Genomic DNA, 12,225 nt, shown 5'->3' with positions numbered 1-12,225 from the left:
GCAAAATCACACATTAACACTCCATGTTATTACAATTGATTACAGATGATGTTAACTCAATTCATGACATACAAGATTGGGTCGATTTGATATGACGGTTCTTCTAATATCATAATCCCATTGTTGATTTAGGACTATCATTACTCTCAATGATATCGATCTAAACAAACACACCGCAAAAGAAGATTACATCGAAGAGATCTCCACAAGAGAGGGAGAGAACTTTGTATTGAGATCCAAAAAGAGAGAAGAAGCCATCTAGCTAATAACTATGGACCCGTTGTCTGAAGTAAACTACTCACACTTCATCGGAGAGGCTATGGTGTTGATGTAAAAGCCCTCCGTGATCAATACCCCCTCCGGCGGAGCTCCGAAAAAGGCCCCAAGATGGGATCTCGTGGATACAAAAAGTTACGACGGTGGAATTAGGGTTTTGGCTCCGTATCTGGTAGTTTGGGGGTACGTAGGTATATATAGGAGGAAGGAGTACGTCGGTGGAGCAACGTGGGACCCACGAGGGTGGAGGGCGCGCCCCCCTACCTGGTTCCTTCCTCGTTGATTGCTTGACGTAGGGTCCAAGTCCTCTGGATCATGTTCGTACCAAAAATCACGTTCTCGAAGGTTCAATTCCGTTTGGACTCCGTTTGATATTCTTTTTCTACGAAACCCTAAAATAGGGGAAAACAAGCAATTCTGGGATGGGCCTCTTGTTAATAGGTTAGTCCCAAAAATAATATAAAAGTGTATAATAAATCCAAATAATGTCCAAAACAGGATATAATATAGTATGGAACAATCAAAAATTATAGATACGTTGGAGACGTATCAAGCATCCCCAAGCTTAATTCCTGCTCGTCCTCGAGTATGTAAATGATAAAAACAGAATTTTTGATGTGGAATGCTACTTGGCATAATTTCAATGTAATTCTCTTAATTGTGGTATGAATATTCAGATCCGAAAGATTTAAGACATAAGTTTAATATTGACATAGAAATAATAATACTTCAAGCATACTAACTAAGCAATTATGTCTCTTCAAAATAACATGGCCAAAGAAAGTTATCCCTACAAAATCATATAGTCTGGCTATGCTCCATTTTCACCACACAAAGTATTCAAATCATGCACAACTCCGATGACAAGCCAAGCAATTGTTTCATACTTTTGGTGTTCTCAATTTTTTTCAATCTTCACACAATACATGAGCGTGAGCCATGGACATAGCACTATAGGTGGAATAGAATTGGTGGTTGTGGAGAAGACAAAAAGGGAGAAGATAGTCTCACATCAACTAGGCGTATCAACGGGCTATGGAGATGCCCATTAATAGATATCAATGTGAGTGAGTAGGGATTGCCATGCAACGGATGCACTAGAGCTATAAGTATATGAAAGCTCCACAAAAGAAACTAAGTGGGTGTGCATCCAACTTGCTTGCTCACGAAGACCTAGGGCATTTTGAGGAAGCCCATCATTGGAATATACAAGCCAAGTTCTATAATGAAAAATTCCCACTAGTATATGAAAGTGATAGCATAGGAGACTCTCTATCATGAAGATCATGGTGCTACTTTGAAGCACAAGTGTGAAAAAAAGGATAGTAGTATTTCCCCTTTTTATTTATTCTTTTTTGGGGCCCTCTTTTTTTATTTGGCCTTTTTTTGGGGACAATACTCTATGAATGATGATCATCACACTTCTATTTATTTACAACTCAATGATTACAACTCGATACTAGAACAAAGTATGACTCTATATGAATGCCTCCGGCGGTGTACCGGGATAGCAATGATACATGAGTGACTTATATGAAAGAATTATGAACGGTGGCTTTGCCACAACTAAAATATCAACTACATGATCATGCGAAGCAATATGACAATGATGGAGCGTGTCATAGTAAACGAAACGGTGGAAAGTTGCATGGCAATATATCTCAGAATGGATATGGAAATGCCATGATAGGTAGGTATGGTGGTTGTTTTGAGGAAGGTATATGGTGGGTGTATGATACCGGCGAAAGGTGCGTGGTATTAGAGAGGCTAGCAATGGTGGAAGGGTGAGAGTGCGTATAATCCATGGACTCAATATTAGTCATAAATAACTCACATACTTATTGCAAAAATCTATTAGTTATCGAAGCAAAGTATTACACACATGCTCCTAGGGGTATAGATTGGTAGGAAAAGACCATCGCTCGTCCCTGACCACCACTCATAAGGAGGACATTCAATAAATACATCATGCTCCGACTTCTTAACATAACGGTTCACCATACGTGCATGCTACGAGAATCACAAACTTCAACACAAGAATTTCTCAAATTAACAACTACTCAACTAGAATGACTCTAATATCACCATCTCCATATCTCAAAACAATTATCAAGTTTCAAACTTCTCATAGTATGCAACACACTCATAAGAAAATTTTATTATTAATCTTGAATGCCTAACATAATTAAAGAAAATTACCATGCTGTTTTGTAGGACTCTCAAAATAATCTAAGTGAAGCATGAGAGAACAATGGTTTCTATAAAACAAATCTACCAACGTGCTCTAAAAGATATAAGTGAAGCACTAGAGCAAAAACTATATAACTCAAAAGATATAAGTGAAGCACATGGAGTATTCTAACAATTTCCGAATCATGAGTGTCTCTCTCAAAAAGGTGTGTGCAGCAAGGATGATTGTGAAAAACTAACAAATAAAGACTCAAATAATACAAGACGCTCCAAGCAAAACACATATCATGTGGTAAATAAAAACATAGCTCCAAGTAAAGTTACCGATAGAAGTAGACGAAAGAGGGGATGCCTTCCGGGGCATCCCCAAGCTTTGGCTTTTAGGTGTCCTTAGATTATCTTGGGGGTGCCATGGGCATCCCCAATCTTAGGTTCTTTCCACTCCTTGTTCCATAATCCATCAAATCTTTACCCATAACTTGAAAACTTCGCAACACAAAACTTAAAGTAGAAAATCTCGAGAGCTCCGTTAGCGAAAGAAAACAAAACACCACTTCAAGGTACTGTAATGAACTCATTCTTTATTTATATTGGTGTTAAACCTACTGAATTCCAACTTCTCTATGGTTTATAAACTATTTTACTAGCCATAGATTCATCAAAATAAGCAAACAACACACGGAAAACAGAATCTGTCAAAAACAGAACAGTCTGTAGTAATCTGTAGCTAACGCAAGATCTGGAACCCCAAAAATTCTAAAATAAATTTCTGGACGTGAGGAATTTATCTATTAATTTTCTGCAAAAGTAATTAACTAAATATCACTTTCCAAATAAAAATGGCAGCAGTTCTCGTGAGCACTAAAGTTTCTGTTTTTACAGCAAGATTAAAAAGACTTTCCTCAAGTCTTCCCGACGGTTCTACTTGGCACAAACACTAATTAAACATAAAAAACATAACCAAAACAGAGGCTAGATAAATTATTTATTATTAAACAGGAGAAAAAAGTAAGGAATAAAAATAAAATTGGGTTGCCTCCCAACAAGCGCTATCGTTTAACGCCCCTAGCTAGCATAAAAGCAAAGATAGATGTAGCGACCAGACCTCAAATAGTCTGATCTCTGTGCTCCGGTGTCATCCCTGGATCAGTAATGCTGACACCACACAGTACTCGGAGGATTTATAGCAGAGTAGCAATCACACACTTATTACATCGAGTGTCTCAAAAGAGAACTTATTACAATAAATATGGCTTAAGGCCATCTAATAACGATAACATCGGAAGGCTTGGAAGATAAGTGAGTCCATCAACTCCAACGGCATCACTGAGTATAGAACCACGACCTAAAACTCCTTAATCATCGTTTGAAATGTCTGCAACATTAACGTTGCAGCCCGAAAACGAGTCAGCACATGGAATATGCTGGCAATGTAACACATAGAGAGTAATGGAATGAAACAGCTATACTATATGCATATTTGGCTGGTGGAAAGCTCTATGGCTATAGTTTTTGCGTAAAGCCAATTTTTCCCTACTTCAAAGGAATAAATTTATTTAACTATCATGGTAGTTGTTAAACATTGAGAATGGTTGACAGCATTCTCAATCCCAATTAAGCATCATCATTAAACATAACCCAACAAAATTAATTTAGAGTAACATGTTGAGATTCACATGAAAATCCAGGTACTAGATACTCAAGATGTCCATAACTGGGGACACGGCTAATCATGATTAGTTTGTTACACTCTGCAGAGGTTTGCGCACTTTTCCCCACAAGACTCGATCGCCTCCGTTTGGTTTCTCGCACTACATGGTGTTTGAGAAGACGGATGACCGAGACATAGTCTTTCAGAAGCGCTAGCACCTTACGATCGGGTAGACCGTACCACCTACATCCCCTACATCTGCTAGTCTACCACTGTAAGAGTTCGCACAACTTAGTCAACTATGCTAGAGCCCATAATAGCTTGTGGCTGCACACGGAAGTTTCTAGTATGAATAGTCTCATGATCCCTTTGAGCCTGGGTGGCGGTCCAAAAGAAAACAGGCAAGTCCTGGAATACCCAGGTGCCTCAATCCACCCAGATGTGTGTTTAAGTTCCCACCTTAGATAAACCATTAATTAACAATCTCACATCTGTCATGGATTTCACTCACCCAATCCACGTCTACTAGCATAGCATGGCATAATAAGCAAACGTAGAAGTAACTCCCAAAGGTTTGAAAATAAACTGGTAATAGGTACTACCTCATCTACTTCCCATCCCACAATTTAATTAGATCCTAATCATGCAATGTGTGAGGATTGATCTAATGCAATAAAACTGGGTAGTAGAGAAGGTATGATCAAAGTGTTACTTGCCTTGCTGATGATCTGGGAAACCTAGCGATTCGAAGTAACAGGCGCCGCACTCCGGATACTCTATCGCAAACAAACAAACGAGCATACAATAAGTACTCATCTAATGCACAGGTAAAACTCAAATAAGAGATCTAACCAGAAGGTTCAACTTAAGAACTCCGGTTGGCAAAAGAATCAAATCGAACGAAGCAACGAAAGACAAACGGCGAAAGAAAACAACTTCGTTCTAGCAATCTGGATCTAGGGCAAATTTTACATTAGCAAAATCTTGTTTAAGTTGGTTAAACGGATAGAGGGTTTCGAGACGAATCCCTAGGCGCTTGAATCACCTGATTCCGATAAACGAGCGAAAAGTTAAACTAAAACGAAAATCGGATCAGGAATCGCGATCAGAAAATCGCGGATTTAATCCGAGAAAATAAAACTGACGAACAGTTAATCGAACGGACGTTCGTTAACAGAAACTAACCGGTGAACACGTTCACTAAAACGAACGGATCGGTGAACGTTCACTAATTAAATAAACCAGAAAAAAAACCGATCTAGGGTTTCGAAAAAAAATAAACCGAGGCGGTTTTTTTTAAAAAAAACCGAACGGCGAGCGGCGGCGGCTATACCTCCGGCGAGGCACTCCGGCGGGCTCCGGGCGGCGGCGGTGGCTATGCGGGGCGGCGGGGCAACGCAGCAGCGGCGGCGGCGGCTATGCGGGGGCGGCGGCACGTGGCGGCGGCGGCAGTGCAGGCGGTGGGGGCGGGCTGCGGTGTGGGGCGGCGGGGTGAGGAGAGGGCGGCGGTGGGGCGGCTATTTAAGAGAGGGAGGGGGGCTGACTTGGGGAGGGGGTCGGGCGGCGGCGAGGCGGCTCCGGCTCGGACTCCTCCCGAGTCCGGCGGCTACTCGAGCGGGAGGCGGCGGCGGCTCGGCCGACCTGGCTCGGCTGGGCCCTTGGCCCAGTCGGGCGCGGGTTTTTTTTAATAATATTCCGTTCAAAAGAAAAGAATAAAAAGAAATCCTAAACGGACTCCAAAAATTCCGAAATAAATTTTCACAGGCTTCTAAAATCAAGCCTCACAAGGTGAACATTTATTTGGGACCTAAATGCAATTTTGAAAAACGCACTTTTTTCCTAAATTCAAATAAAACACCAAAAAACTCCGAAATAAAATCTCATTTGATTTTATTATTAAATCCTCAATATTTCTTTATTTTGGGAAAGTCATTTTTCCCTCTCTCATATTTTTGTAATAGAAATAATTGATGATAAAATAAATAAAATCAAATGATCCTATTCTCAAAATTTGAGAGAACTCAAATATGAAAATATCGAAATCCCCAACTCTCTCCGTGGGTCATTGAGGTGCGTAGAATTTCTAGGATCAACCAGAATGCAAAAGAAATATGATATGCGTTGATGATCTAATGTATAACATTCCAAATTGAAAATTTGGGATGTTACAAACCTACCCCCCTTAAGATGAATCTCGCCCTCGAGATTCGGGTTGGCTAGAAAATAGGTGAGGGTGGTCCTTGAACAAATCTTCCTCTCGCTCCCAGGTGGCTTCATCCTCTGAGTGGTGGCTCCAGTGAACTTTGCAAAACTTGATAACCTTGCTGCGAGTAACTCGGTTGGCAAACTCGAGGATCTTGACTGGCTTCTCCTCGTAGGTCAAATCGTTATCCAACTGAATAGTTTCCAAAGGCACTGTATCTCTCAACGGTATGTCAGCCATCCCCGCGTGACACTTCTTCAGCTGAGAAACATGGAACACATCATGAACTCCTGACAATCCTTCGGGCAATTCCAACTTGTAGGCCACTTCTCCCATACGTTCCAAAACTCGATATGGTCCTACAAATCGTGGTGCTAACTTCCCTTTAACTCCAAAACGCTTTGTTCCCCGAAGTGGAGATACTCGAAGATAAGCTCTATCTCCAACTTCATAAACTGTCTCCTTGCGTTTAGTATCTGCATAACTTTTCTGTCTAGACTGGGCTACCTTGAGCCTATCGCGAATCAACTTCACCTTATGTTCAGACTCTTTAATCAAATCAGGACCAAACAACTGACGGTCTCCAACTTTGTCCCATGACAACGGTGTCCTGCACCTCCTTCCGTATAAGGCTTCGAAAGGGGCCATCTTTAAACTGGTTTGGTAACTGTTGTTATAAGAGAACTCTGCATATGGCAAATTGTCGTCCCAACTAGATCCATAATCTAGCGCACAAGCTCTCAGCATATCCTCCAAAATCCGATTTACCCTCTCGGTCTGTCCATCTGTCTGTGGATGAAAAGCCGTAGTGAATTCTAGCCTGGTTCCCAAAGTTTCGTGCAACTGCTTCCAGAACTTTGAGGTAAACTGGGTTCCTCTATCTGATACAATACTCCTTGGAACTCCATGCAGACATACGATCCTGGTCATGTATATCTTTGCCAACTTAGCACTGGTGTAAGTGGTCTTTACTGGTATGAAATGAGCTACTTTCGTCAATCGATGAACTACAACCCAAATTGAGTCATAGCCTGAACGAGTCCTAGGCAATCCCGTGATAAAATCCATGCCTAGCTTATCCCACTTCCATTCGGGTATCGGCAATGGTTGTAACAATCCTGCTGGCTTATGATGCTCTGCCTTTACTCTCTGACATACATCACAAACGGCTACATACTCCACTATATCCTTCTTCATTCCGGTCCACCAGAAAATATCCTTCAAATCCAGATACATCTTGGTATTTCCTGGATGAATTGAATATGGTGAATCGTGTGCCTCTTGCAAAATCAACTTCCTGATCTCCGGGTCATTGGGCACGTAAACGCGGTCTTCAAACCATAGGGTGTCGTGTTCATCCTCACGAAATCCTTTAGCTTTTCCTTTGCTCAGTTTCTCCTTTATAGCGGCAATCTCTTTGTCAGTTTTCTGAGCTTCTCTGATTCTATCCATCAAAGTTGACTGAATCTCCAATGCTGCTACATAGCCTCTCGGAACTATTTCCACACATAGTTCACGAAGATTATCCGCTAACTCCTTGGGTATTTCTCCCGTCATTAATGTATTGACATGGCTCTTACGGCTTAATGCGTCAGCTACTACATTAGCCTTTCCGGGGTGATAATGCAATTTCATATCATAATCCTTGATAAGCTCCAACCATCTCATTTGTCTGAGATTCAACTCATTCTGGGTGAAAATGTACTTCAAACTCTTATGATCTGTGTACACCTCACAATGATTACCAATGAGAAAATGTCTCCATGTTTTCAAAGCATGCACTACGGCTGCTAACTCCAAATCATGCGTAGCATAATTCAACTCATGAGGCTTCAGTTGTCTTGAGGCATATGAAACAACTCTCCCTTCCTGCATAAGCACTGCTCCAAGTCCTCGACGTGAAGCGTCGCAGTACACCTCATAATCTTTGGTCTGGTCTGGCAAAATCAACACTGGTGAGGTAACCAAACGTTTCTTCAACTCCTGGAAACTAGCCTCACACTCCTCTGTCCATATGAACTTGGTATCCTTCTTTAATAACTCTGTCATAGGCTTCGCAATCTTTGAGAAATTCTCAATAAATCTCCGGTAGTATCCTGCGAGTCCAAGAAAACTCCGGATCTCTCCAACTGTTGTTGGGGCTTCCCACTTGGTCACGGTTTCAACTTTAGCGGGATCTACTGCTATACCTTCACCAGATATAACATGTCCGAGGAATCCTACTTCCTTTAACCAAAACTCACATTTGCTGAACTTGGCATATAATTGATGTTCTCTGAGTTTTCCAAGTACCAAACGCAAATGCTCCTTATGTTCCTCTTCATTCTTCGAATAAACCAGGATATCATCAATGAACACTACGACGAACTTATCCAAAAACTCCATAAACACTTTGTTCATCATGTTCATAAAATAGGCAGGTGCGTTAGTCAGACCAAATGACATAACGGTATACTCATACAGCCCATATCTGGTAGTAAAAGCTGTCTTCGGAATATCCTGTTCTCGAATCTTCAACTGGTGGTATCCTGATCGCAGATCGATCTTGGAAAATACCTTAGCTCCTTGCAATCGATCAAACAGATCGTTGATCATTGGTAATGGGTACTTGTTCTTGATCGTTACTTCATTCAATCCTCGATAATCAACAACCATCCTTAACGATCCATCCTTCTTCTCCACTAGAAGTACTGGCGATCCCCAAGGTGAAGAACTTGGGCGAATATATCCCTTATCCAGTAACTCCTTAATCTGCTTCTTAATTTCCACCAAATCCTTTGCTGGCATCCTATATGGTCTCTTTGATATTGGCCCTGTGCCTGGCAATAGCTCAATCAAGAACTCAATATCTCTATCCGGTGGCATGCCTGGCAACTCTTCTGGAAATACATCAGGGAAATCCCTTACCACTGGTACTTCCTCCTGCACAACTCCTGTTAGGCAATTTACTTGGGTCCTCTTTGGCACATGCCGGGATACATACTTGATCCTTCTCCCTTCTGGGGTAGTAAGCAAAATTGACTTACTAGCACATTCAATATTCCCTTCATACTTTGATAACCAATCCATGCCTAATATCACATCCAATCCTTGAGATTCCAATACTATTAGGTCTGAGGGAAAAACATAGTTACCAATCCTTAATGGTAACCGATCACACCATAGACTAGCCACATACTCTGCTCCGGGCGAGGTTACTAACATGGGTGACCTAAGGGCTTGGGTTGGTAGGTTATACTTATCCACAAATCCCCTTGAGATGTATGAATGCGATGCACCAGTATCAAAAAGAACTAGTGCAGTAAATGACTTAACCAAAAACTTACCTATTACTGCATCGGGCTGAGCTTCAACCTCCTCCACGCTAACGTGGTTCACCTGTCCCCTGTTGAAAGGGTTCGGCTTCTTCCCAGAACTTCCATTGCATTCCATTTTGTAATTCAGGACATTCATTGGCATAATGTCCTGTCTTCGAACACTTAAAACAAGTGACTTGGACTTAGGTCCTTCTTGGCTGGGGTTGAGGGATTGGTGCGGTTCTGGCCGTTGCTTCCTCCATTGCCATTACCATTCTTGGTGCCATTGTGATTGTGCGAGCTACCTCCTCCATGGGTATGCTGAAAGTGTCCTCCCGGTCTAGGGGTAAAACATGGCTTCTGCTGAGCTCCTGAATTGTACTTTCCTTGTCCATATTTCCTCTTGCGATTCTCAATTTGCTGCTGCTTCCCTTCAATCATAAGAGCACGATCTACCAACTCCTGGTAGTTGTTGAAGGTGGCTACCATCAACTGCATGCTCAACTCATCATTCAGTCCTTCCAGAAACTTCTCTTGCTTAGCTGCATCCGTAGCAACGTCATCTGGGGCATAACGTGCTAACTTACTAAATTCCTCCACATACTGGCCAACTGGCCGTCCTCCTTGGCGCAAGTTACGAAACTCACGCTTCTTCATGGCCATAGCTCCTGCTGAAACATGGGCAGTACGAAAAGCCTGCTGAAACTGGTCCCATGTGACAGTGTCTACAGGGAAAGTGGCTGTGAAATTCTCCCACCATGATGCTGCGGGTCCTTCTAGCTGATGTGCGGCAAACTTCACCTTCTCCGCATCTGTGCATCCTGCTGTGGTCAACTCCCTAGCTATCTTGCGGAGCCAATCATCTGCTACTATCGGCTCGGTGCTACTGGAAAACACCGGCGGATTCAGCCTAAGAAAACGGGCTAAGTGGTCAACAGGTGGTGGTGGTGGTGGTGGGTTGTTGTTGTTGTTCCCCTGATTCTGATTCTGGACTAGCAACTGCATCAATGTGTTCTGCTGCTGGATCAACTGGGTGAGCTCCGGTGGGAAAGCAAATCCGGGGTCACGTCTCGGAGGCATCTGTGGGTTTAGAAAAGATGAGATATAAGAATAGAGGGGGTCTAAAGAGAAAACACTACCCATATGCACATGAGGCAAAAGCAAACAATTCACTTCAATCAATCAAACAAGGGCATACAATCGATCTAACTATCGCAAAAGTGCTCGGACTACTATATTTACATGGTGGACTACTACTACTGATGAGGTGGTCTACTAGAAATATTCTTCGGTTGCAGATTCCATGATATCTGCTCCAGCTTCATCAACATAGTCATCATCGCTACTATCTGGTTCCGAATCGGTGCCATCGATGATGATGTAGTCTTCCGGGCTAATTTCCTGGGGTTCTTTGTCTACATCTACTGGTGTAGGGCCTCCCATAAATATTCCAATCTTCTTGATCAGCTTGTCATTCTTCTCCACCAATAATTCAATTTCTTCTTCATAATCTTCCCGTGTAGCCTTGAGTTCTTCCTCCAATTCCTTGATTCTTGTCTTAGCCTTCTTCAGATCTATCATGTCGGCGCACATCTGGTTCTCCTGTCGTCGAATGTGCTGGTTTAATTCCTGGATAAAAGCTGCGATTGATCTATCCTTCCTGGTGCTGATCATCTCCCAGTGTTCATCTCGGCGCCCACAAATCTAGTAGATAGTATCCATGAGATCCTTGCGGTAGACTTCTCCAATGCGTCCCATGGCGATGTGAGCTGCCATGCTCTTTCCTAGACTCCAAGTTGGTGCATCAAATGAAAACTCTATGGGCTCAATGACTGGCATGAACGTCCTGCCTGGAACTTGAACTTGAATCATCCAGCGCTCTTCTTCAGGTAAAGTGGTGTTGTAGGTTCCTGTGAAGCTTGGTACTCCTATGTTCAGGTATCTAGTGACTTCCTTCAAGTAACGTCCAAAGGGTGTATCTTCATCCGGTTGTGTGAACTTGTTCCTTGCATCCGCCATCCTAAAGAGTAGAAAAGATGAGAAGTCAGAAGAGAAGAGAGTGAATAGTGATCTAGGTCTTTTAGCTTAGTGGTCGTGTCCTACAGTCAGCGTGTGCTCTGATACCATCTCTGTAGCGACCAGACCTCAAACAGTCTGATCTCTGTGCTCCGGTGTCATCCCTGGATCAGTAATGCTGACACCACACAGTACTCGGAGGATTTATAGCAGAGTAGCAATCACACACTTATTACATCGAGTGTCTCAAAAGAGAACTTATTACAATAAATATGGCTTAAGGCCATCTAATAACGATAACAGCGGAAGGCTTGGAAGATAAGTGAGTCCATCAACTCCAACGGCATCACTGAGTATAGAACCACGACCTAAAACTCCTTAATCGTCGTCTGAAAAGTCTGCAACATTAACGTTGCAGCCCGAAAACGGGTCAGCACATGGAATATGCTGGCAATGTAACACATAGAGAGTAATGGAATGAAACAGCTATACTATATGCATATTTGGCTGGTGGAAAGCTCTATGGTTACAGTTTTTGCGGAAAGCCAATTTTTCCCTACTGCAAAGGAATAAATTTATTTAACTATCATGGT

The sequence above is a fragment of the Triticum aestivum genome, chromosome 4A (genome assembly GCF_018294505.1).
Source record: "Triticum aestivum cultivar Chinese Spring chromosome 4A, IWGSC CS RefSeq v2.1, whole genome shotgun sequence".
Classification (NCBI taxonomy): domain Eukaryota; kingdom Viridiplantae; phylum Streptophyta; class Magnoliopsida; order Poales; family Poaceae; genus Triticum; species Triticum aestivum.
This window is presented reverse-complemented; position numbering follows the sequence as displayed.